Here is a 26,460-nt window from a genome sequence, read left to right on the forward strand (position 1 = left end):
CCCCCCCCCCAATTTTTGAAATATCTGTATTTGCATGTATGTACATGATGTAATATCTTGGAGATAGGGCCCAAGTCTAAATATGAAATCCAATTGTGCTTCTTATGCTTATAGCCTGAAGGTAATTTTATACAATATTCGCAGTAATGTTGTGCATAAAGCAAAGTTTGTGTATGTTGAACCATCAGAAAGCAAACGTTTCACTATCATAGCCAGCCATGTAGCTATGATCATGGTATCTTTGGATTTTGGAGTCCATGGAGTTTTAGAATTCCAGATAAGGATGCTCAACCTGTATTGTGAATGACCTGCATAAAATGTTATAGTGAAAAGTGATCCTGTTCAGTGTTCCAGTCAGCCTTTCGTCTAAAATATTCAATTTGCTGCTCTAGGTTTGTGCTATCTCAAGTATTGCTTGTCTTTATACCTATTTTCCTATACTTACAGTATTTACTATATAACAGACACCAGACTCCATCTAATCTTGGAAACTAAGCAAGGTCAGCCATGGTTAGTACTCGGATGGGGTGCCACCAATGAATACCAGGTGCTGTGACCTATATTTCAGAGGAGGGAACTGACAAAACCACTGAGTATTCCTTGCCTAAGAAAACCCTATGAAATTTACAGGGTTATTGTATTTTGAGAGGCAACTTGAAGCAACACACACAGGCACGTAAAGTTTAATGATCAGAGATAGAAAGGCTGGAGAGGAACAGCTCCTCCTTCCATTCTCCTCAATTGTCTTATAGCTTATTGGTTTACTTTGCCTTTTACAATTCAATAGGATCCACAGAATGCCAAAGCAGCTTCTGTTTCTATAGCTCTGACCTTGATGCTCTCTTCTGATAAGTTTAATATAACACTATGGCTGGATCTACACTGCCATATAATCCAATACTTGATCCCAGATTATCTGCTTTGAACTGGATTATATGAGCCTATACTGCCATATAATCCAGTTCAAAGCAAATAATTTGGGATCAAGTATTGGATTATATTATATGAGTCTGCCATATAATCCAGTTCAAAGCAAATATGGCAGTGTAGATGGGGCCTTTTATCAGGAAGGGACCTCATGGGCCATCAGTTACAGTTCCCCTGCTCAGTGCAAGGTTTTCAGCTAAAGCAGTGGTTCTCAACTTGTGGGTCCCCAGGTGTTTTGGCCTACAACTTGCAGAAATCCCAACTGTTAGAATTTCTGGGAGTTGAAGGTCAAAACATCTGAGACCCACAGGTTGAGAACCACTGAGTTAAAGCATTTTTAGCTGTCTAGCCCACCATCACTTTAAGTAACTGGTTCCATTGCGAAGCAACTCTCATTGTTAAGAAATTCCTACTAATGTTGAATCAAAATTTACTTTCCTGTAATTTAAAATCATTAAACCTAGATTCCCCCAGAGGTAGCAGAGATGAAGCCTTTACCACGTTGTGGTAGTTCTAGAGGTTGTTGTATGTCTTTCGGGCTGTGTGTCCATGTTCCAGAAGCATTCTCTCCTGACGTTTCGCCCACATCTATGGCAGGCATCCTCAGAGGTTATGAGGTATGGATAAACTAAGTAAGGAAAGGAAAGAATATATATCTGTGTCCAAGGTGTGGCAAGAGTCCTTTGTCACTGGGAGCCAGCATTAATGTTTCTGTTAATCACCCTAATTAGCATTGGAGATGTTTTGTCCCTTGCCTGGGGGCATCCTTTGTTCAGTCAAGCCTTCATTGTGTTGGTTCCCATCTACTGTTTTGATTTTGGAGTTTTGTAATACTGGTAGCCAGATTTTGTTCATTTTCATGGTTTCTTCCTTTCTGTTAAAGTTGTCCACATGCTTGTGGATTTCAATGGCTTCTCTGTGTAGTCTGACATGATAGTTGTTGGAATGGTCCAGCATTTTTGTGTTCTCAAATAGTATCCTGTGTCCAGGCTGGTTCATCAAATGCTCTGCTATGGCTGATTTCTCTGGTTGAATTAGTCTGCAGTGCCTTTCATGTTCTTTGACTCTTGTTTGGGCGCTGCGTTTGGTGGTCCCTATGTAGACTTGTCCACAGCTGCATGGTATCCGGTAGACTCCTGCAGAAGAGAGAGGATCCCTCTTGTCCTTCGCTTGACTGAACAAAGGATGCCCCCAGGCAAGGGACAAAACATCTCCAATGCTAATTAGGGTGATTAACAGAAACATTAATGCTGGCTCCCAGTGACAAAGGACTCTTGCCACACCTTGGACACAGATATATATTCTTTCCTTTCCTTACTTAGTTTATCCATACCTCATAACCTCTGAGGATGCCTGCCATAGATGTGGGCGAAACGTCAGGAGAGAATGCTTCTGGAACATGGACACACAGCCCGAAAGACATACAACAACCCTGTGATCCCGGCCATGAAAGCCTTCGACAACACAGTTCTAGAGGTGTTTAAAGAGTGTGATCATGTTACCCTTCAATCTTCTTTTCACCAAGCTGAACATGCCCAGATCCTTCAAACTTTCATCACATGTTTTGTTTTCCATATCTCTTATCATCTTCATTGCTCTTCTCTGAACGCAGTCCAACTTGTTCGTTCTTAGAATGAGGAACCCAGAACTGAACTTTGCTGCAGCATTGTACTGTTGGCTCATGTTCAATTTAGGATCAACATATCCAATTCAGAAATTATTTAAGGGGAAATACAAGACAGGTACAACTGAAAAACATATTGTCACCTGCCTAAAATTCTGACAACTAGGCAGAGCCAATGCACACTCAGTGACTTGTCCAGACACTCTAAGGGCACTTCTGCACAAGCATTTAATCAGAAGTATAAAGAGAGTTGGCAAATAGAGGGAGAAAACGTGGAGGCAGTGACAGACTTTATATTTCTAGGCGCGAAGATCACTGCAGATGCAGACTGCAGCCAGGAAATCAGAAGACATTTACTTCTTGGGAGGAGAGCAATGGCCAACCGTAGCAAAATAGTGAAGAGCAGAACCATCACACTGGCAACGAAGGTCCGCATAATCAAAGCAATGGTATTCCCCATAGTAACCTATGGATGCGAGAACTGGACCTTAAGGAAGGCTGAGCGAAGGAAGATAGACGCTTTTGAACTCTGGTGCTGGAGGAAAATCCTGAGAGTGCCTTGGACCGCAAGAAGATCCAACCAGTCCATCCTCCAGGAAATAATGCCGGCTGCTCACTGGAGGGAAGGATATTAGAGGCAAAGTTGAAGTATTTTGGCCACATCATGAGAAGGCAGGAAAGCTTGGAAAAGATCACGATGCTGGGGAAAATGGAAGGAAAAAGGAAGAGAGGCCGACCAAGGGCAAGATGGATGGACGGTATCTTTGAAGTGACTGGGTTTTACCTTGAAGGAACTGGGGGCGGTGACGGCCGACAGGGAGCTCTGGCGTGGACTGGTCCATGAGGTCACGAAGAGTCGGAGACAACTAAACGACTGAGCAGCAGCAGCATAAAGAGAGTTTTAAAAATCTGTTACCTTCCAGAGAGTTGTGCCTGGGATATAATGGGATTTGTTGTAGCACATTTTTCAGACTTTCTCTGGACTTTTTAAAGCATGGGTTTTCTCTGTTTAATGCATTTCTGCCGGATTATGTGTGTGCGTCGTTTGCCCCCTCCCGAATCCACTTCAATGTGGATTATAAGGTCTGTGTAGACCGAAGAAGCCCTTCAAACTGCAGAATTATAGTAGTTTGATATCAGTTTTAACCGCCATGGCTTCATCCTCTGGGATCTTGTAATTGATGTTTTTTTGTGTAATGGAAATCCGCTGATAGAGAGAGGTAAATATCTCACAAAACTACTGAGCTATAACAGTTAATGGTCACACCAAAAGTCCACCACAACAAGTCATGTTCTTAGGGGATGCTCCAAGAATGCTCCCTAAGTCCTTTATAAACCATGTCTCTTAAGTGGCAAAGAAAAGAAAAGGCAAATATCTCAGGATTTCTGCCCCCATGTTTCATCATCTTTCAGACAAAGCAACATGTTGTTTTGGAATCACACTCCCTAAGTGTAATACAAATTGCCTTAGCAAGCGCCTTCCTCTTCTCCCTTGCTGTGCTGTGAGCCAAACTGTACCGCAGTGTCTGAGGTGGTTATTAGTTCACTGGTTCAAAAAAGGGAGGGGGGCTACTGAAGTTATAAAGCTTTAATTTGGCATTAACTCAAGTGGAAACTCTGCAAGACTGCCAACATCTACACATACAGGCATTCACCCATATTTTTTTAAAACTGTTAATGGGTGTTATATTAAATTAAAAATAAAACCAACTTTTAAAAACTCATGAAACTCTTTGGGACTGAAGAAAATTATGGGTTGTTTTTGTTTAGTATTATATTTTTACTAGCTGCCCAGTTCCCATTTCCCCCACTCCACCTCTTTACAATAATTGAGTGGAGCTTTAAACTTGAAAACACAGGAATGTAATAGCCAGAGGGAAAGTCGCCCCTGCCCCTGCCTATGCAAATCTGGATGTGAGAATCCTAATTTAAAAAAGAGGCAAGATGCATTTTCCCACTGTATGTTATGACTGGGTTCTACAAGTAAAATACATATCCAAATGCAATTTGGGGTTTATAGATAGTTATGGAGGACATGACTTGAGAGTTTTCAGATCTACCCCAGGTAATGTATTTTGATATGTTTGCCGCTTGTTCTCTGGAAAGACTGCTTTTAAAGTGCATAAATTTACTCATTTGTGCTTGATTGGTCCCCATGTATTTTAATTCTGTTCTCGTTCTGTGATCCAGCGTAATGTAGTGGTTTCAGTGCTAAACTTGGGCCCCTTCTACACTGCCATATAAAATCCAGGATATCTGCTTTGAACTGGATTATATGGCAGTGTAGACTGAGATAATCCAGTTCAAAGCAGTTAATGTGGATTATCTGCTGACCTGAAGGTTGCCGGTTTGAATCCAACCCTGGGAGAGCGCGGATGAGCTTCCTCTATCAGCTCCAGCTCCATGTGGGGACATGAGAGAAGCCTCCCATAAGGATGGTAAAAACATCAAAATATCCGGGTGTCCCCTGGGCAACCTCCTTGCAGATGGCCAATTCTCTCACACCAGAAATGACTTGCAGTTTCTCAAGTTGCTTTTGACAAGAAAAAAAATCTGCTTTCATAATCTGGATTATATAGCAGTGTAAGGTAAAGGTAAAGGTTTTTCCCTGACATTAAGTCTAGTCATGTGTGACTCTGGGGGTTGGTGCTCATCTCCATTTCTAAGCTGAAAAGCAAGCATTGTCCATAGACACCTCCTAGGTCATGTGGCCAGCATGACTGCATAGAGTGCCGTTAGATGGGTCCTAAATTGCTGCTCAGCTATGGAAACCCACCGGGTAACTTATACTCTCTCAGCAATACGTTGCCTTGAATAAATCTTTATTTATTATTTATTTACGTCATTTCTATCCCACCTTTCTCACCCGAAGGGACTCAAGGCAGCTTACAGACCTGGCAAAAATTCAATGCCAATAAATCTTGCTAAGAAAATTCTGTGGTGGGATCATCAAAATGGATTAGAAGGCGTACAGCAGCAATGACAATTTTTTCCTGTGTGAGGTTGTAGGTAGCCAACACTTGAACTGAAAAGGCCAGAATCTGAGACCTTTAGTGGGGACCTAAACTGACAGAGGCTTCAGAGGCACTTATCTTTGTAGTAAGTTGAACTCACTGTTAATGTATGAGGATTTGTTTAATATAAAGATTTAATATATGAGAACAGTTGACATGCATTCAGGGATTTAGTTATATTGAGTGAGCAGCAAGGGAAATACCCCTCTTCCATTGTCTCTCTGTTACCACTCATAAAATAGAGTTTATATGGGATCAAATTTGCTTAGGCCCATCTCAGACACTAAACTCCAAAGTACAGACTTGTTCAGACAAATATAAAATGTCCTATATTTAGTGTTTCCTATCCCCCCCCCTTTTTAAAAAAAGCAAATGTCAGTCTTATAGGTATATAGGCCAAGTTACTGCTCTACTGTAAATTTATTTACTGTACTTGGTCTTAACATTTGTTTTCCTAGTTTTTAAATTCCCAGTTCTGTTCAAATTGGGATGTTTAAGGTACACAGAGTTCTAGAGAGCCTCTAGAGTTTGATTTTCCAAAGGCAGCCAAGGTAGGCTCAAGCATTTCTTTCACTTAGCTCACTTGCTCCACAAATGATCATCACATTGATATATGGTAAAAGTGGTCCTAGGTATGCATTATCTTCAATATCTTTATCCTATTTGAATTAAAAGTATATATTTCAGTTGGATAAACATTGCTACACCTAATGCGCCTCATATTAAGTGCTAGCACCCCAAAGGTCTGGCAAGGCTCACCAATGCCACAGCCTGCTTTATGCTCTTCCTTACCATGTCATTTGGGCTTATAAGGTGCCATTCTGATTTCTCATAATGCCTGGAGTAACTCTGTAGTTGTATTTGGGTATTTTTACCATGTTCATGAACATGTGAGTAGGGTCAAGGTCAAAACATGGAACATAGTTGCTGAGTTTTTGCATTATGTAAGCCTCCCATAGTGCTTATGTGCATAATATGAGCCTTTGTAGATGGGAGGCCTACATGCATATAGCTGTAGACCTTTAGTTGTCTATGTGATGGACATCTCTTCCTATTTAATTGTCCATGTGTAGCGGAACCTTTGTGCTACGGTCCTTGTTGAGCGCAGTGGAGGGATTGGAGACGGACAACTGGAGTCATTCCAAGAAAGCAGTTTTATTTGGCGAGTGGCCACTAGGGTTCCCCCTTGCACAAAATAAGTGCTTTCCCCGGAGGAACCCCCAGCGGCGGGCTGAGTAAATATTTATACACACTACAGGGTTCGGGTTATGCCCGCCCACAAGCAAATTTATTGGCTTAGAGTTGTGACGCTGCTTGACTTGGACCCAATCAGCGCTGACCAGCGGTCCGGCCGCACTCTTTCTGTGCCGTGTTCACAATCATTCAGAGCGCCTGCGTGCGCATGCGCTGTTTGTTTATCTTTAGCTTTCATTTCTTCAGAAACACATGATTTCCCAGAAATCACATGTTTCTGTGAGTTTATGCACCTGGGTCGCTAGCCGTCGCCATCTCTGCCCATATATGGTATTTCCTGGGGTTCTTTAACCTCCCGCCTCACTCCCCCATTTTCTTTTTGCGAAGCGCATGTACAAAAGCTGAAGCAAAGCATTATGGTTCCATCCAATCCCGCTTGGCTTGGAGTATGGCTATCTTTTCTCCAGGTAAAGATTGTGTGACACACCTAGTACACATTTGCATCATTATTGGAGTGCAGCACATAACTATGAGAACAATGAACAATCCTAAAATCCCTACCAACAATATGTCCTTCAACCATTCTACTGAGGGTAACCAGCTAGTCACCCAGGAGAAGGGAGACCAACCTTCTACCTCCTGGACATTATTGTAAATTAGCTTTTGCAATGACTCGATGTCATCTTCAATAGTACTATTCAAGTTATGAAATTTCACTACACAACGCCCTCTAACCATGGCGCATAACCCCCCCCCGGCCGCCAGTAGGTAGTCAAGAGCCAACTTATGCTGTAGGGCCATCTGGCTGATTTCTTCTACTTCAGACTGGATTTCCCGGAAAATTTTACCAGTGGCATTTATGGACTTTTCAAGGCGGCAAGTCAGGCCTAGAACACTTCTACGATTTGCTTGAGCTACAATCCCTGGGTAAGCACCCAGGGTCAACAAGCCTGTGATCAGGCCTCCTCCTACACGGGAGGCTACTGAACCTGACAGGGCCTTGTTAATAATGACCTCATCCGAGCATTCTGGTCCTAGAGGGCCTGTTTGCACAATGTCCCGTTTCAGGCGCTGATGCCTTTTGTGTAAGACCTGAACTGGGAATGTCAAATACCCCACACCGACACACTGGTAGTTGCTGGGGTGATAATTTGTGGCCCATTTATCAAAGAAAAACCATAGATTTGGATCCCTAATTTGCCATAACGGACAGAGGCTTTTACCTAGGCTCAGTTGGGTTAATTGTTGCAGTATGTTCATATAAGATTTTAGGCCCTCAATAGAATCATTCACACTAAATGTAGGATAATCTGGATACATGCTAGCCCACTCGGTTGCGGTTAGATTTAATCGTGAGACATAAGATGTATTAAATCGTCCATGTAGATAGAACCGGTCTCGACAATGGGAGTAATTGCCTAATCGGGAAAAGAACGCCTGCCTAGTTCCCCAGTGTCTCCACTCAGAATTCCATATTCCCGATCCTCCACAACAGAAGCACAAACCCCTGGTGGAGGTATGGTATCTAAACCGTCGAAACCGAGTTTGATTTATTTTTTGCGGTATGCTAGAAAACACGGTAGGTGGACCCTCCTGAGCCTTGGACAATCCCTCCAACACAATCTGTGGTTCATCAATTAAATCGGGAAGAAATGAAAAATCTCCTATGGTGAGGGGGTGTTCATATATTAATGCTACCTCTTTCCCGTGCTGCTCAAACATATAATTGGCATGTTCTTTTATCCAATTCCCATGTGCTCTTTTTCCAAAAGAGAGAATAAAACTCAGCACAAATAATATACCAAACACAGTGCGCTTTCCTCCCCTCCTCATAACTTGTCTCCCACTTTTTCCTCTCAAAATGTCTAGCCACCATCTCCCGGAGAGCGCCTTTGTTGGGCCATGCTGTGACATACTTGACCACCGACGCTCCGTTGCACCCGAAGGGATCAGCTTCATGGCCTTGTTGACCCCTTAGGGAGTTGCCGGATGATCCTGAGTCTCAGGTCCTCACCAGGAACTCGCTCCGTCCGCCACTCCTCAGGTGCTAGTTTTACACGGGTGTAATGTATCCACGGCTTAATCTCCTTCACCTTCACTGCAGTGGGGGTAGACAGGAGCACAACATAGGGTCCTCGCCACTTGGGTCCCAATGGCTCAATCTTCCAATCCTTGACCAGAACCTCGTCACCTGGTGAAAAACAATGTAGAGGTGTGGTAGGGAATGGTGGGTTCAATTCAGAAATGTATTTTTCTAACTGCTGCATTTGTCTGCCCAAAGCCTGAACCTGGGCCAATGTCTGTTTCTCTCCTATGAGGTGTTGCTCAGCTCCTGTCTCTAAGGCTCCCTTCAAGTTCAAAGGGGGTCGTCCATAGAGTCTTTCAAAAGGGGGGAGTCCTGTCCGTTTGTGTGGTGTACATCTGATTCCTAATAATGCCATGGGCAAAACCACCGTCCACGGCAATCCTGTCTCTTGGCAAAGTTTCCCAAGCTGAGCCTTTAATGTCCTATTCATTCTTTCCACTTTTCCAGAAGATTGGGGTCTATATGCACAATGTAACTTCCATTTTATGCCCAAAATTCTACATAATCCTTGCACGGCCTGTTGAATATATGCGGGGCCATTATCTGATCCAATTTCTAAGGGTATGCCAAATCTGGGAATAACATCTTTCATTAGAGCTCTTGAAACCTCCACAGCCTTCTCAGTCCTTGTAGGGTAAGCCTCCACCCATCCTGTGTATGTGTCCACGAACACCAGTAAATATTTGTATCCTTTGTATGGGGGCATTTCTGTAAAGTCAGTGACTAAAGCTTCAAAGGGTACCCCACCCACATGTTGGACTCCTGGTGGCTTGAGGGGTCCTTCTCTGGGGTTATTTTTGATACATGTCCAGCATCTTCGGGCTGCTGCTGCCGTTAGGCTATGTAATCCATCGATATACAACTGTCGTCCTAGCAGATTTGCCAATGCCATTTTTCCTAAATGTGTGTTTTGGTGCATGTGTTGGACTAAGTGCCATGCCAAGTCCTTAGGGACGTAGACACGGGCGTCTGGCATCACTATGAGTTCTCCTGACCACTGACCCTTCTCCTTTAAGGCCCATTCTTCTTCCTCTGGTGTATATGTAATGTTATGTTCAGTTAATTCTACCTGTAGGGCCATTACCTGATGTTCAATATAGGGCAGCCTAGCTGCCTCTTTGGCTGCCAGATCAGCCTGCCTATTTCCTTGCACTACGGGATCGTCTCCATGTTGGTGCCCTTTACAATGCATCACAGCCACCTGCCTTGGCTTCCAAACCGCCTCCAGGAGATCCACAATCTCTCCGGCATGTTTCACGCACTTTCCTCCAGACGTGAGGAGCCCGCGCTCCTTGTACAGTGCTCCGTGTGCGTGGAGGGTAGTGAAGGCATATTTTGAGTCTGTGTAGATGTTAACCCGCTTTCCGCTTGACAATTCCAACGCTCGGGTCAGGGCAATCAATTCGGCCTTCTGGGCAGAAGTCCCCGGGGGCAGTGACCCTGCTTCCAGCGTCTCTCCCCCCCACCGGACAACCGCATAACCTGAGTGTCTTTGATTATTTTCCATAAAGGAGCTTCCATCTGTGAACAGAGTGTCGTCCACCTTAGTCAGTGGCACATCCTTCAAATCCGGTCGACTGGAGAATACCTCATCCATCACCTGGGCACACTGATGGATTGTGGTGTCTCCTGGAGTCGGGAGCAGGGTGGCCGGATTCAGAGTGGAGCAAGTCTCCAGGGTCACCAGTGGGTTGTCACACAACAATCCCTCGTATTTCATTAACCTCTCACTTGTGAGCCAGCGCGGTCCCTTAGTGTCTAACAGTGCCTTAACGCTATGGGGCACCTTAACTGTCAGTGGCTGTCCTAGGGTCAATTTATTCGCTTCTTTGATTAAATCTACTGATGCTGCCACAGCCCTCAGGCAAGGTGGCAATCCATGAGCCACTGTGTCCAATTGCTTTGACAAGTAGGCAATCGGCCTTTGCCATGAACCTAGTGGTTGGGTCAATACTCCAACTGCTGTTCCTTCCCGCTCTGCAGCGAACAGAGTGAATGGTTTTTCCAAATCGGGCAGTCCTAATGCTGGAGATGACATCAATGCTTCTTTTAATGCCTTAAACGCCTGTTGACATTCTTCTGTCCACTCAAACGGATCTTCTCTTCCACCTCTCGTAGCCTGGTACAGTGGCTTAGCCAACACGGCGTAGTTGGGGATCCACTGTCTGCAATATCCTGCTGATCCCAAAAATTCCCGCACCTGTCGCCGGGTACTGGGAGTGGGGATGGCGCAAACAACTTCCTTTCTTTCAGCTCCTAACATCTTCTTTCCTTCGGTCAGATGGAACCCCAAATATTTCACCGTGGGACAGCACAACTGGGCCTTTTTCCTTGATACTTTGTAACCCTTCATTTCTAATTCCTTGAGTAGCCTCAAAGTATGCTCTCTACTGCCCTCTAGTTTCCGGCAAGCGACAAGCAGGTCATCTACATACTGAAGCCAAATTCCCTCTTCCTTAGGTATTACAAAATCCTGTAAGTCTTTGGCCAGGGCTTGACCAAAAATGGTCGGGCTGTCCCGGAACCCCTGAGGAAGGCGTGTCCAAACATACTGGGTCCTTTGCCCTGACTGCTGAGATTCCCATTGGAAAGCAAAGATCGGTTGGGATACAGGGGCCAATCGAATGCAAAAGAATGCATCCTTTAAATCCAATACAGTAAACCATTTGGCAAATGCTGGTACTAGACTCATCATGATGTATGGATTAGGCACTACTGGGGTTAGGGGAACGGTGACTTGATTTACAGCCCGCAAATCTTGAACTGGGCGATATTCTCCTTGTCCTCCAGGTTTCTTGACTGGGAGCAGGGGCGTGTTCCACGGGGAACTGCATGGTACCAATATCCCATGCTGCAGAAGTCGCTCTAGATGCTTTCTGATCCCCTGCACCGCCTCTCGACTGACGGGATACTGTGGCTTACATATGGGTCCCATTCCTCTTTTCACTTCCACCACCACCGGTGGAACATATTTAGCTAATCCTGGAGGATTATCTTCTGCCCACACTAAAGGAGTCTCATGCCATGGCCATTGTATTTCTTCAGTAAAAATCCTAACTTGAAACAGTCTCCATTCCTCTTCCATGGGAAATGATAGTTCCATTTGTCCATTCTTCATGAACTGGAGTTGTGCTTGTAATTTTGATAAAATGTCCCTTCCCAACAAAGGGACTGGGCAGTCTGGAAGATATAACATCTTATGCTTGACCTGATGTCCGGCCAGATTGCAGGTGCGTTCCTTGAGGAAGGGGCACTTCTGGGTCTTCCCAGACACCCCTATTACTTTCGTAGTTTCCCGAGTTGGTGGACTAATTTTTGTATTTACTACTGATTTTTCGGCACCTGTGTCCACTAAAAAGTCCAATTGTTGGTCCCCGATTTCAAGTGTGACCATCGGCTCCCCGGGGTCCAACAAAACAAGAGCCGGGCTTCCTCATTCCTCTCCTCCATCCATATCTTCCCATTCTTCTTCCATCACAGCTGCTGCAGCTATCACCTCTCTCGCAGGAAAAGGTACGTAGTTTCCACGTCCTCTTCCCCTTCCTGGGTTTCTTCCTCTCTCAGGCCTTCCTCTTTCTCTCAGTCCTTCCTGACTTCCTTCTCTTCCTTCTGGGCACTCACCTTTCCAGTGTCCAAACTTCTTACATTTAGCACATTGGTCTCGACCTAACCTCCGAGGGGGCCCTCTTCTTCCTCCTTGTCCCCCTCTGGCATATCCTCCTCTTCCTCTCTGTCCACTTGCACTCTGTTCCATCATGGTGACTAATGCTTGGTATTCCTGCTTCTTCTTCCTGTCCTTCTTCTCTTCTTCTACCTGGTCCCTTGCCATATAAACTTGATCTGCGAGTGCCAACAATTCATTCATAGTCTTTCCTAGAAATCCTGGTTGCTTTTGAATCTTTCTCCGGATGTCAGGAGCCGCTTGACTGATAAAAGACTGTTGAATCGCCCTCCTACCGTTTTCATCCTCCAAATTATACGGGCTATACTTTCTATATGCTGCCTCCAGCCTTTCCAAAAAGGCTGTTGGTGTCTCAGATTTTTCCTGTACCACTCCCTGAATTTTTATAATGTTGACGGGTCGCGGCGGGCCCCTCTTTACCGCTTCTACCAATATACGCTGGAATCCTTTCAGTCTCTGCAAATGTCCTTCTTCTGCGGTGTCCCATTGGGGATCTATTTCCACAGGAAACCTCTGTGCTCCCCACTCGGCTGCATCACCATCTTGTGGGGCCCCAACCTGGGCTATGGCTACCCCATTATTCAACACTGCTCTTCTCTCTTCTGATGTGAACAACATATTCAACAATTGTCTGCAATCTTGCCAGGTGGGATTATGGGTTGTCATAATCCCTTCCAATAGCCTAGCCATAGCTTGGGGTTCTTCACTATAAGGTGGAGTATTATTTTTCCAATTCAAAATGTCACTACTACTGAAAGGCACTACCTGGTATGCTTGAACTATCTCATTCCTGTTGTTTATCACAGGCACCGTTCTCAAGGGCATTTGGAGGGCCGGTCCGGTCGGTGAATCACCAGGCCACACCGGAGCTCCATGTCTCCGAGTTTGTGCCGGAGAAGCATCACTGGGCATCCGTTGTGACCTCTTCTTTTCCTTTGTTTCCTCCTGATATTTTTCTAGGCTAGGATAGTGTTTCTTGGCTGCTTCGGTTGACTCTGGAGAGTAGGGTGGGGGTCTCGTTCCTAGTGTAGGTGCACCGGGGGCTGTTCCCTGGGGTGGGGGCGGTGGCAAGGGTGGCGGCAATAATTCCTGTTGTCTAGCCTGTACACTCAACTGTAAATCTGGGTAGTCCTCCTCGTTGGATTGGAAAACTTCCTTCTTTTTCCCTTCCTTCTTCACCACCATACATTTGCCATTCCTGCACTGTCGAACCCAACCTGGATCTTCTCTAACTACCCGTTCCCAAGTAGCAATATAGACCCACTGGTTCGGATGATTCACAGCACAATATTCTTCCACTGTTTGGATCAGTTTCAGATCCCACGTCCCTTCTACTTGCCAACCTAACCCAAACTCTGGCCATTCTCCCTGACACAAATTCCTCAGTCTATAATCTCTCAGGTCCCTTGGATTGCCTGCTACGGCTCTGATAGCAAAAGAGCCAAAATTATCTAAGATGCATTGTAAGGGAGTGGAGCTCTTTGAATTTTTCCCTCCCATCCTGCCTAATAGAGGGGACTGCCTTGGCCTGGGCACCCGGACGCTCAACGGTATGCGTCAGGAAACACAAGACAGAGCCCCTTTCTACCTCCCTGGGAACTTTTTTGTGTCCCTCCCGGCGCCGGTGTTCCCTTAATGTCTCATGCAACCACTATACTTGCCAGATTTCTGTAGACGTCGGACCAACCTTCGCCCCTGGGCTTTTCCCTGGATCCTTTTCCCTCCTGGCTGGTTTCTATGGAACCTCGCTGGTGTTGCAGCTCCCACCGTCAGTCGGCGTTGGCATCAGAGGCAAGCACCGCAGCCGGTCTTGCAATATTCAGGGGCCCCTTCTCGTCTCACGGTAGTTGCCTCCGGCCCCCACCGCTGAGTTGGGGCCGTCCCGCCAACGGGATCCGTCTCCAACCTCCTGGCCTGTCTTATAGGAAATCACGTCGGGGTCACCAGAAAATGTAGCGGAACCTTTGTGCTACGGTCCTTGTTGAGCGCAGTGGAGGGATTGGAGACGGACAACTGGAGTCATTCCAAGAAAGCAGTTTTATTTGGCGAGTGGCCACTAGGGTTCCCCCTTGCACAAAATAAGTGCTTTCCCCGGAGGAACCCCCAGCGGCGGGCTGAGTAAATATTTATACACACTACAGGGTTCGGGTTATGCCCGCCCACAAGCAAATTCATTGGCTTAGAGTTGTGACGCTGCTTGACTTGGACCCAATCAGCGCTGACCAGCGGTCCGGCCGCACTCTTTCTGTGCCGTGTTCACAATCATTCAGAGCGCCTGTGTGCGCATGCGCTGTTTGTTTATCTTTAGCTTTCATTTCTTCAGAAACACATGATTTCCCAGAAATCACATGTTTCTGTGAGTTTATGCACCCGGGTCGCTAGCCGTCGCCATCTCTGCCCATATATGGTATTTCCTGGGGTTCTTTAACCTCCCGCCTCACATGAGCATGGTAAGAATAATATCAATATAGGGTTTATGTCTGGTACCTGAAACAATGTAAACTTTGGGAAATACTACGTATACTCAGTAAACTTTAAAAACTTTACACAGTTAGCTTAGGGAAAGATTGTGATTGTGATCCCATGGTCAGGAGAACCAAAGGACAAGCGTGTTCATGATGAATGAGAGTTTCTTAAAACATTGGAGGCACAAATTCAGACAGTTCCAATGAGGAGGAAAATTGGGAAGTGTGTAAAAATACCAGAATGGATATCTACAGAACTTTATATTGAGCTAGAATTTAAAAGGCACATGTGCAATAAATGGGGAAAGGGAGAAATCATCAAAGAAGAATTCAAATAGCCTGTGTATGTAGGGTGAAAGTCTATGAAGTCTTCCAACAAAGTTGTTGGAAGGCTATCTGTGTTTGCATTGTATTACAGTGGTCCACAGGGATAATATTTGGAAAACCCTGAAGTATAAACTAAAACTGAGTGCCAGAAGGTCTGCTGTGGATTGTATGAACCTTCAGACTCTGAGGTTACAGTCAAAGAATTGGAACTTTTCTTAGCCAATGCACTTAAAGCCAAAATCCTCATCTTTGTGTTTTGTTTCATATTTTTTTACACTAAAGCACCATATCCCAATCCAGACCTGGTCCTACGTAGTATGATGGACAATGGGGCTTTGCCATGCTGTTTGCTACCATAATAATGATCTAGATATCACTTGCATACTATAATTTATACTTCCCAAAGCTGCCAACAGCAATACCTCATTAAGTCATCTCTAAAGCATAAGCTACATTAGGCAAACTTTCAAAGCACCACTGGCTTCTTCATCCTGTAAAGGTGTTAATAATAACATGAGAGTAAAGGTGACCATCTTAGAGTCACATGCCTACATTCTGCCTTCTTGTCCGCTAAGATGGTATTGAGATTTCACTGCAGGAAGAGGATAATCTCCTTCTTGGGCATGTGAGAACTAGGGACAAAGCACAAGAAAAGGCAGGTAATAAAATTCCAACTCCATTAACAACAGGAACGTAGCTTCCATTGAGATTCAGTTCTTCAAAAAGTGATAAAGCAAACGGTTCCCTTCTTGATAGCCATGAACAAAGGGTTAATGTAGGTTTAGGGCACCTTTGGCCCTCCAGCTGTTTTGAATATGAATTCCCACAGTCCCACATTCTTGACCTTGCTGTGCAAGTCTGATTGAAGCTTCTGGAGACACAAAATTTCCCTCCCCCATTGCTCACCCCTGCTATAGTTTTAATGTATAACATGCAATTTGACCCATAGAGAGATTAGAATGTCAGCCAATAGTGAGGCTTGCTGCCTTAATGGTCCTTTGAAAGAGACGGAAAGGGTTTTCTTAAGTTAATTATTACTTTGTAGATGGATGTGGTACCAAATTATTGAGGCCTGTCGATTCCAGAACTTTGCTGAATTGCCCTTTGAAGAAGCAGCCATTCTAACAGGGCTCACCCTTCCTTCTGTGGGCTTCCATCTCTTGGCAAGCCTCACACTTCCCTCAGCAATGATACCTGTAGCTAGGATGTACTTAGTGCCAGTGGTGATTTTCCAAGGGACAAGATGCTATTGTCCACATTAAGACCTTTCTCAAAGTCTCCAGAAGCCCCAAATCTGCCTTGGGCCAGAAAGTGGAGCCTGCGGCTTCAGGTGGGCAGATGTAAACCCTTTGAAGCGGAAGGAAAAGGTTAGGGGGTGCCGCATATCCTGCTGTGAGCATTTAGTATTTAACTTATGAACCCTCAACCACAGCCTCGTTCGTGGGTTATTGGCCTAATATCTCCAAGGGTCTGGAGCCGCTCCCATTTCGTGGCAGGCTCTCTCTGAACCCCTAGCCTTATTTAGAAAAATGTGGTCGCAGGGTTTTCTGTATGGTCTTGTTCAGAAAGCCCGGTTCTATTCCCAAAGGGAAGAAAATATGACTCAAAGTAGCATTTACTTTCTTGCGGGCTGTTGCGTTTTTTTCCTCCTCCTTCATCTGTTTTATTTACAGACATTATAAATCCGAAAAATTATGTCAAGTTTATATATACACGTGGATTTGTTTCAGTTATGTGTGAAAGGTTGCACAGACAGGCTACTTATATCCCTTCAAAAGAATGCTTGGCTTAGACAAAGGTATTATTCCTTTCTTTTACAAGGCTATAATTTAAGTTGTCAGTATCCAGGATCTTTACATCTAAGCAGCAGATTTGGAATTTCATGCAAATTAAGAGCTGCAGATTCCTAATAGCTGTAATTTTCAGCAAGAAATTACCCCTTCTTCCTTGTCTGTTTATCATGAATAGGGATAGAAGAGGTTTTTCATAGTTTTTATTTGTTTGTTTATTTATTTATTTATTTGCTTGCTTACTTCATTTATACCCCACCTTTCTTACCCCATGGGGGACTCAAAGTGGCTTACAACTCCAGCAAAATTCAGTGTCACTTAAAACATAGTAATAAAACACAGCTCATCAATTAAAACTGATTAAAACAGTTGGTTTTAATTGTCCAGATAAAACATATCCTTTCCAATATTGCAACTCTTGCATGCTGGAGAATGGAGTGTGCTATGATGCCCTTTTGTAAATGTGTTTCAGAAGTGACCAAGTCCACCAAACTCTTCTTCTGAGTTAATATCTCAGTAAAAGCTAGATGGACTGAAGGAAGGCTCTTCTCTGCCTCTCAAGTTCAAACTTAAGGCATTACCTATAGATTGATGTTGTGTAATTCCCTGCCCCCATACTTCAACTGGCAGTCCATTCAGAGAGGGATAATTACACTTGGGGCCATGACATGTGAGAAAAGGAATTGCACCCTTTCTTCTTGTGTGATAATTTTGACAAAAAATGATCTAGCTTATTTGCTATTTGCAATTGAAAGTATTCCTTCCCCTCTGAATATTCACCCCATCAAGCCTCCAAATGATTGCTTTCTGTTTTGCAGTAAGGACTCAGGATAACAGTATCATGATTTTCTGTGGATGAGCAGATGAAGACTGGTACATGGCATATGTTCTGCCTCTCAAAAACTATAGCTGATAGAGGGAACCTGGTGCCATTTTTGGAATCAGTAGGTCAAACATACCCAGAAACAGGTCTAACATTTGAGGCACCAAAATGTGTGTTGGCCAGTGTAACGCTACATTTTTCAACCCAGATCTCTGAGGGTGTTTGTGTGTTGCAGAATTGGAGATAGCTCTGTGAAAATACCCAGCATTAGCCAGCAGAAGGACTGTAGTTAGAGGTAATTATGGTTTATTTTGTGAAGACCTCTAAAGTGTCTTAGTTACCTTTTGAATAAATCTCAAGGTTTGCAATGATAGTTGGTCCTCCACATTTGTGGGTTTGACTTTGGGGATTTGATTATTTGTTGATTTGAACAAAATGACTCTATGGACAACATTTGCCAGATGTTGACCATAGAGTCATGCAGGAGGACCTAGAGATTCCTAGCCTAGAGATTTCTAGAAAGAACACCTCTTTAAAAATCTTTAGGTCTTCCAGTGGTATTCTACAACAGATTGACCATAGAGTCATGCTGGAGGACCTGGGTCCCAGGTGCTTTTGTTGTACAGAAAACAAGTTGTTTTTATTTGTGTTTTTTCAGCTTTTATGGGGGCCCTGTGCTTATAGCCTCAATGAATGTGGAGGACTAGCTGTATCTCAAAGCCTGCATTAAAAAACTGGGAATCTGTTTCAAGTTACATTGTATGATTGGTCCATCTATATCAGTACTGACAGATAGCAGCTATGCTAGGTTTCAAGGAGTCTTTCCCATTTGAAACTGGAGATTCCATGGTTGAACTTGGTGGTGTTTTTACAGGTGCTCTGACACTGAGCTTTCCCCTTCCTCTATTAATTTGATTTTCAATTCTGTGGGGAATATGTATGCACTGTCCCTTGTTACTGCATTTAATATTTTTTTATTTTAAAGTATATTCCTCTTAACATTCTTTCTTATCAACACATTTGTGCATATTTTAGATACAGAAGGGAGAAGAATGTTAAAAAGCGGAATTGTTTATGAAGAGTAAGTGTAATTGTTTTTCTTAAGTTCAAAAGCGTGTAAATTTGCAGTGCTAAATTTATAAGATACTTAGAATAAGGAAGTGAGGAAAAGATATATATGTAATTTCTGATGGCTATAGATGTCTTTATTAATATAAGATATAGTGGTGTGTATATAATATCTTAATTGCTGGTACATATGCTCATAACCAGAGGCTGGAAAAGTTATTTTTTTTCCTCGACAACTCAAAAATTCCCCAGCCAATATGTCACTGGTCATGATGGCTGAGACTTCAAGAACTTGTACTTCAAAAAGTAATTTTCCCAAGCTCTGTCCGTAATTACGACTCTTGTTGGGAATGCCTGCCTGCAATCACATCTAAATAAAAATGTAATAATAATACATTGCATGTTTGTTTACTTCTCTCAACCCTTTTGTGTGCTCTTGTGAAGAATCTTTGTTAGTCAAAGAGGTCTAGGAAATTAACAGTCATTTGCTTGGAAATAAATATTTACTTCTTTTCCAAGTAGATTTGGGATTGCGTGAGGGGGAGAGTTTACAAGAGCACTTAAATATGCTTTTAAATCTGGAATAGATCACTTTTTAGTGTTGATAATTGTATTTTTTAGCCAGTGTAGTTTTACAACCTAAGTTACAGATCCAGTAAATGCAAAAGCATATTTAAGTATCACTTTGAAAATAACTGTGGTTGATTTACAATTCATGATAGTTTCCTATCTTTGGTGCACTTTTAGTTGTGGAATTTAACACAGATGTTGATCTACACAACATGGTCTCTCCATATTTCAACCACTTACCATTTATTGCTTGCTTGTTTTCTGAACAACAAATGCACTTGGGACTCTGTATGTGTCTGCCCAAACTGTTGTTATTTTGTGCGTTCAAGTTGTTTTCAACTTTTGATGAAAACATGGGGTTATCTTGGCAAGATTTGTTCAGAGGAGCTTTGGCTTTGCCTTTTCTGAGGCTGAGAGTGAGAGATTTGCTCAAGGTTACCCAGTGGTTTCCATGGCTGAGTGAGGATTTGAACCCTGATTGCCAGTGACTTTGTTCGAAACCCAAATCACTACACTATATTGTCTCTCACGTTTGCATAGATAGACATGCATATAGATTCAAATAATTGGGAAGGGGTTCCATGTACAGTATTAGTTTTCCCTCTCTTTTTTCAAGTCACTCTCTCACTCTCAAAAGGTAAAGGCTTTGAACAAAACTTGCAAGGAAAACCCTGTCTTAGCATCATAATAGATTGGAAGCAAATTGAATTCACACAACAGCAAGTATGCAATTAGATTTCAGCCAAAGTGTTCAGTGGCATTTTTCAAAGAAAAAAATCTTCCACGGATGTAGTCCAACGCGGGCTTTTTTGTTACATGCGTTTGTTGTGGGACAATGTACTACCCCAAAATCCATTGAAATAAGATCGGAAAAAGTGTGCTAGAAGCATTTGTGTAATTTTTTCTTCAAAGTTTTGCTTCATGCTAAAGCTGTAGACATTTTTACCCAGCAATTCATTTTGGCTTTGAAATATACTTAGTGTGGTTCTGAATCTTGGCCAAGTATCACCTCATGTCAGTTTAACAATCAAGTTATTAGGCCAAATGACGGTTGCACAATGCTGTTTTACCACCAGATTAGGAAGTGATTCTTTCAACAAAAAAAATGGACTCTATTTTCCTCTCGTTGCCATAAATCTATTCATGTCTCCAGTGGTTTGGGTCAGATTCTAATTCTTGACTGTTGACCCGGGGATGTGGCGGTTACCCTGGGTTGTGGTTAATATAAAATAACAAATAGGAATCCATTGTGTAAATGTTTGTACAATACATATGCATGTACTGCTTTGTTGCTACAAATTAAAGCTTTGTGGTAAAAATTTCTTGAAATATGAGAATAATAATAGATGGACCGCTCTACAACGTTTACTTGTTATGTGACCTTTTTCATAGTAGTTACATTTATGGGACCAATTTTACTGTTCCTTATAGTTGAAAACTATCAAGTCTTTAATTGTCCTATGGAGCACTCGTTTTGGACAATAAAGTTGGTTTGCACAGGAAGAAGATACTAAATCTGCAAAGATTTCCAAGGCACATCATTTCAGCGATTCACCTGTCAAAATTTCTTTCTGGCATGCGGTTTTTAAAAGCGTAGGAACCATGCAAGGGAGGAAAAGGATGGCGGTGGCAACCCACTGAAGTAAAGTGAATATATTTAATGGCTGAGGGAAGAATTATAATTTGAGGATTGTGTTTCTGCATATAATATGCCATGAAACCAAACCCACACAATTAGTGGTTATTGAATAAACAGACAATGGGACTGAACATGTCCCTAAACACAGGATCTGTGGGTGTCAGCCTTCATTGTAAAAGCACTTCCCTATATAAGCAGTTAGGTTGATTTTGGCAATCTCAGCATTAGTTTTAAAACCTAAATGGTCTTTTCTTCTTTGAGTTTTCATTCTTGTCTGTGGCACTTTTTTGTTGCTGTTCCTTGAGGATTATGACAATCAGTCTTGCATGTTCTTCTCTGCTTTGAAGAAGAGACCACTGTCTTTAAGACCAATCCCTTCTTTTTACCAATCCACTTTGAAATCTGATCTTTCCTTTTTGCTTTTCTTCTGGTTAGTTTTGTCTTCCTTGAGGTTTCCCGGTGGCTATTAAAGCAACATTTCCAAGTGCTGAAGCCGAGAGGCAGAACAAACAAAAACCTTTACAAGTCAGTTTTCTTCCAAGCTCAATGAAATCAGCTCTGCAAAACCTGAGTTTATAGATCAAAGCAGAAGAAAACGTTGAGAAATTTCACTTCTATAGAGTTTGCTAAACTAAAATGGTTTGTTTGGTGAGATGTGTATGCATTATTTTCAGATCCAGGTAGAAGGCAATTGTTGAGGAAATCTGGCTGAAACTAGATGAGGAAGCATTTAAGTTCTCTTTGCATTTCTCCAAGGCTTGATGTCATCCAAAAATTCTTAGATATCTTAAAATATTTGAGTAGTAAAATATAGTTCTGAGGAGTTTTGATGCTATTATACATAAGTAACATCAAAAATATTAATGCTGGATCTACCGTCTCCACATAACTTTAGCACGGATCTAAATATTTTCCTATTTTTTAAAACAGCTGGAAGCTAGTATGTATTTTTTAAACCCCTACCTTGTACTTGGGTTTCATTTAACTCCAGCCTATATTTTTGGATATACAACTTTACAATTCCCAATGATGATTTCATTACTGAGTTGTAAGTGTGGCAGTAATCACAGAGATGGACAGCTTGGGGATATCAAGTGGTATGAAATATGAATGTTTGACATCACCCTCATTTACTTCAGTTGTTTTTAAGGTGATCAGAGCTTCCCTGAAGTTCCATTTACAAGAACCAGAACTGTTCAACTTTAGCTAATATAACATAAATATAAGCATTGTCTAGGCTTTAAAGCTTCTGCTTACTACACACACAATGTCTAGATCAGGGGTCCCCAAACTTTTAAATTATAGGGCTGGTCCACAATCCTTCGGACTGTTGAGGGGCCGAATTATCATTTGGGGAAAAAAACCAAACAAATTCCTATGCACACTGCACATATTTTATTTGTAGTGCAAAACAACAACAATAACAATGAAAGAACAATACAATATTTAAAAATGAAAATAATTTTAACTAACATAAACCTATCAGGATTTCAGTAGGAAGTGTAGGCCTGCTTCTGGCCAATGAGATAGTCAGGTTAATTAGGATTGTTGTTGTTGTTGTGTGTCTTCAAGTCATTTCAGACTTTGGGTGAGCCTAAGTCCAGAATTATTTATTTAAGTCCAAAATCATTTACTACATTTATTTACTACATTTATATCCCACCCTTCTCACCCCGAAGGGAACTCAGAGCAGTTGTATGTACATACAATATATTATATTATTAGCATAGCACAATATTAGCATTATACTATATTGAACTATACCACTATACTGTAATATTATATGTAATATATAACATATAATTAATATTATTATATGATATTATTGTTAGTATTGTATTGTATAAAATGATAATATTATTATCAATATTATATGTATATACAATATATTATATTATTAAAACTGATATAAAAATATTATATTATAAATGAGGGCGAGGGCCAGGTAAATTACCTTGGAGGGCCGCATCCGGCCCCCGGGCCTTAGTTTGGGGACCCCTGGTCTAGATTATACCCAGTAGGGGAGAAAAACAGTCTGCAAGACCATCATTTACAGGGCTATGCTAAAGATCCAGGCATAACCCATATCTGATCACTTACCAAGCCAACCACATCCTGAACACAGCCAGTTGTTATTAATCATGGTTGTTTCCTAAACAACTCAAGATTAGTCACTTTATTGTTGTGGCTTCAAAGTACCAGGTGACAATCTTACTAAATCTTTAGTTTTTTTTTTAAAAAAAGCTGTGTACATAGAAGCAAAGTGTTAGTTGTTAAAAAGAAACCACATTTATTTATGTGCTCCACCAACTCTTGTTTCCTGCTTGCTTTACGAAATCACAGGACTGTAGTTCTGAAGGGGACACAACGATCATCTAGTTCATCCCCTCTGCAGTGGAGGACAAATGTCTATGCCAAATTATTTTAAAGCAGTTGGTGTCTTCTATATAACAGCAATTATAATGGAAATTGCTATAAGTACAAAGCAAAGAGGGAGCCGTTGGTGGCTCAGCGGGTTAAACCACTGAGCTGCTGAACTTGCTGACTGAAAGGTTGTCCAGCAGTTCGAATCTGGGGAGTGGAGTGAGCTCCCGCTGTTAGCTCCAGCTTCTGCCAACCTAGCAGTTCAAAAACATGCAAATGTGAGTAGATCAATAGGTACCACCCCTATGGAAAGGTAACGGTGCTCTATGCAGTCATGCCGGTCACATTACCTTGGAGGTGTCAACAGACAACGCCAGCTCTTCGGCTTAGAAATGGAGATGAGCACCAGACACGACTTATGTCAGGGGAAAACCTTTACCTTTACCTCCCTACAGAGCAAAGAGGACTACAGGGAACTATGCTAGTGCAGTACAAGGAAATATCTTTAACAAGCCAAAAACTGCATTTCTATTCCAGAAAATCTTGACACTAATCATTTTTTAAAACGTTCTTTCATATTTGTATCATGCACACGTACATGCACACACGTACAGAGGGTCCAGTCCTAAATGCAAAATGAACTATGCATAAGCCCCCTATACTGAATTAATTTAGATGTCCTTAATTTAAGCTAGGATCATGGTGAAAAGACTATCTTTGGGGGAGGGGAAGAAGAATCCATCTCATATTGTTGTAAACAGTCTCCCATTATCAGTGCTGAGGTTTAAACAAACAATAGGAGGATAGGCCAAAGACCAGAGTCTGTTAATAGAGAAACCCAAATTCTTGCATCCCTGAAAGTCCAGCCGAAATAAAGGACCTTGCATGGCAGGAAGATTTTTAAGAGCAACACCTCAGCCACAACAAATGAAGGAAACAATTACCCATGACATTATTTTGATGTCATCCAAGGTTAATTGTTTTGTTTAGCTGTAATCATTGCTGTTGGACCCACAGTTTCAAAATGCAGCCTCTTTAATGTTCTGAGACACAAGCTTCTTGATTTTTGCCCTCTCTAATTTGAGCACATCCCTAAGAATTTTAACCACACACTCTTCGTTCTGTATGGTTTTGTTGATCTTGTCCTAGTTCATGCAGTGAGCTGTTTAATAATTACTTGATTCATAGTTTTCAATCTACCTTCATCCTAAACTGTGGAAAAGAACCAGGATATACTTTTATTCTAAGCATTAATTTGGGGAACCACTTCTCACTTTATCTTTTACTTTACCATGTAATTGTATGATCATGGTGCTGTTGCTGTGATAAACCTATTGTCGGGTTGCAATTCAGTAGTCAAAGCAAATCAGGAGTCAAAGCTCCATGTGTGGATAGATTATAACTTGCTTTATTTGTTTGGAAAAGCCTAAAGGCTACTGGGCAATTCAGTAGTACATTTTAACCACCAGTTGAAGACTAATGAACTGCTACAGTTTTACTCTCCAGAAAAATGGAACTACAACCCTCATATTGTTGGAAGACAGCAAGAATTGTAGCACACCACGTCTGGAGATCGGTGGGGAAGGCTGGTTTGGGAATTGTTCTTTGAAGATCAGGTTGACAGTTGTAGAACACCTTTAGATCAGTTTCAAAACAGTAATGATGGCAGAGCTGTTGGTAGTCTTCTCCTGGTAGCAAATGACAAACATAGAGGAATACACAAGTAATGAAAGTAGGGAAAGCAGCTATATGACCTTTCGCCTGTTTTGAGAAGCATGGAAGGCAAAGAAAAAGCGGAGAAATGAAAACTGGATGCCTTTTGCTTGGAGAAGTTCTGGGACAGTAACCTCTGGTTGATCAGTTCAAACATTGTTCAAATTTAGGCAGAAAGTCAGGGAGAGAGTTTGTCATTGCAAATGTCTCTATGGTCCCTTCCACACTCCCCTATATCCCAGAATCTGACCCCATATTATCTGCTTTAAACTGGATTATATGAGTCTCCACTGTCAGATAACCTGGAATAAACAGATAATCTGGGATCAGGTCCTGGGATACTGTATAGGGGAAGTGTGGAAGGGGCCCAAAAATCTGCATGTTCACACACACACAGAGAGAGAGAGAGAGAGAGAAAGGAAGAAAGATAGGAATATCTACTTTTCCTCACAGTCACTAGATAAATACATATTACTGTGATGGCGTGAGCCCTCAGTGGTGCAGCAGGTTAAACCACTGAGCTGCTGAACTTGCTGACCAAAAGGTCAGCGGTTCGAATCCGGGGTCCGGGGCGAGCTCCTGCTGTTAGCCTGTCTGCCAACCTAGCAGTTCAGAAATATGCAGATGTGAGTAGATTCCCCTGCAGTGGGAGGGTAACGGCACTCCATGCCGTCATTCCGGACACATGAACTAGGAGGTGTCTATGGACAACGCCGGCTCTTTGGCTTAGAAATGGAGATGAGCACCAACCCCCAGAGTTGGGCATGACTAGATTTAATATCTTTACCCTAATGTGATGGAGTAGGATTGGAAGGGAGTGTACTAGGGTCAGATGCACTATTCTATATTGATTTGATTTTGCCATTGGTAATTCTGTAAAATGTATATCTAGTAATCTTGTTTAGCCTTGCTCCTGCAGCTACAAGCCCTCTTAGCCCCATATCCTTTTTAAATAGTTTTTATTAGTATTTGCATATATTAATATGCAAATATTAATATGCAACCCCCCCTTAACCCCCATATCTTATGATAACTCAATGCAGAACAGTTTTTAAACTCTGGGGGCTGAAATCTGGCAGACTGATCATTATAAATTTTACGTACATTTTACATATAATTGAAAATAGAATACATTAGTTTTGTAGTTGTGTTTTTACAAAACAATGAAAATAAG

At 42.3% G+C, this 26,460-nt stretch overlaps 1 protein-coding gene and 1 long non-coding RNA gene across 5 annotated transcripts in view; both read left to right on the forward strand.

The window, feature by feature from the left end:
* Positions 1–26,460, forward strand: part of scube3 (signal peptide, CUB domain and EGF like domain containing 3) — a 153,611-nt gene that overhangs the window by 14,390 nt on the left and 112,761 nt on the right. The window lies entirely within an intron of this gene.
* LOC134298410 (uncharacterized) lies at positions 979–6,166 on the forward strand. The gene is made up of 2 exons (XR_010005473.1): positions 979–1,446; positions 2,404–6,166. It is a non-coding gene; the product is annotated as an uncharacterized LOC134298410 (long non-coding RNA).

Source organism: Anolis carolinensis, chromosome 4 (assembly GCF_035594765.1).
Source record: "Anolis carolinensis isolate JA03-04 chromosome 4, rAnoCar3.1.pri, whole genome shotgun sequence".
In the NCBI taxonomy this organism is placed as follows: Eukaryota; Metazoa; Chordata; class Lepidosauria; order Squamata; family Dactyloidae; genus Anolis; species Anolis carolinensis.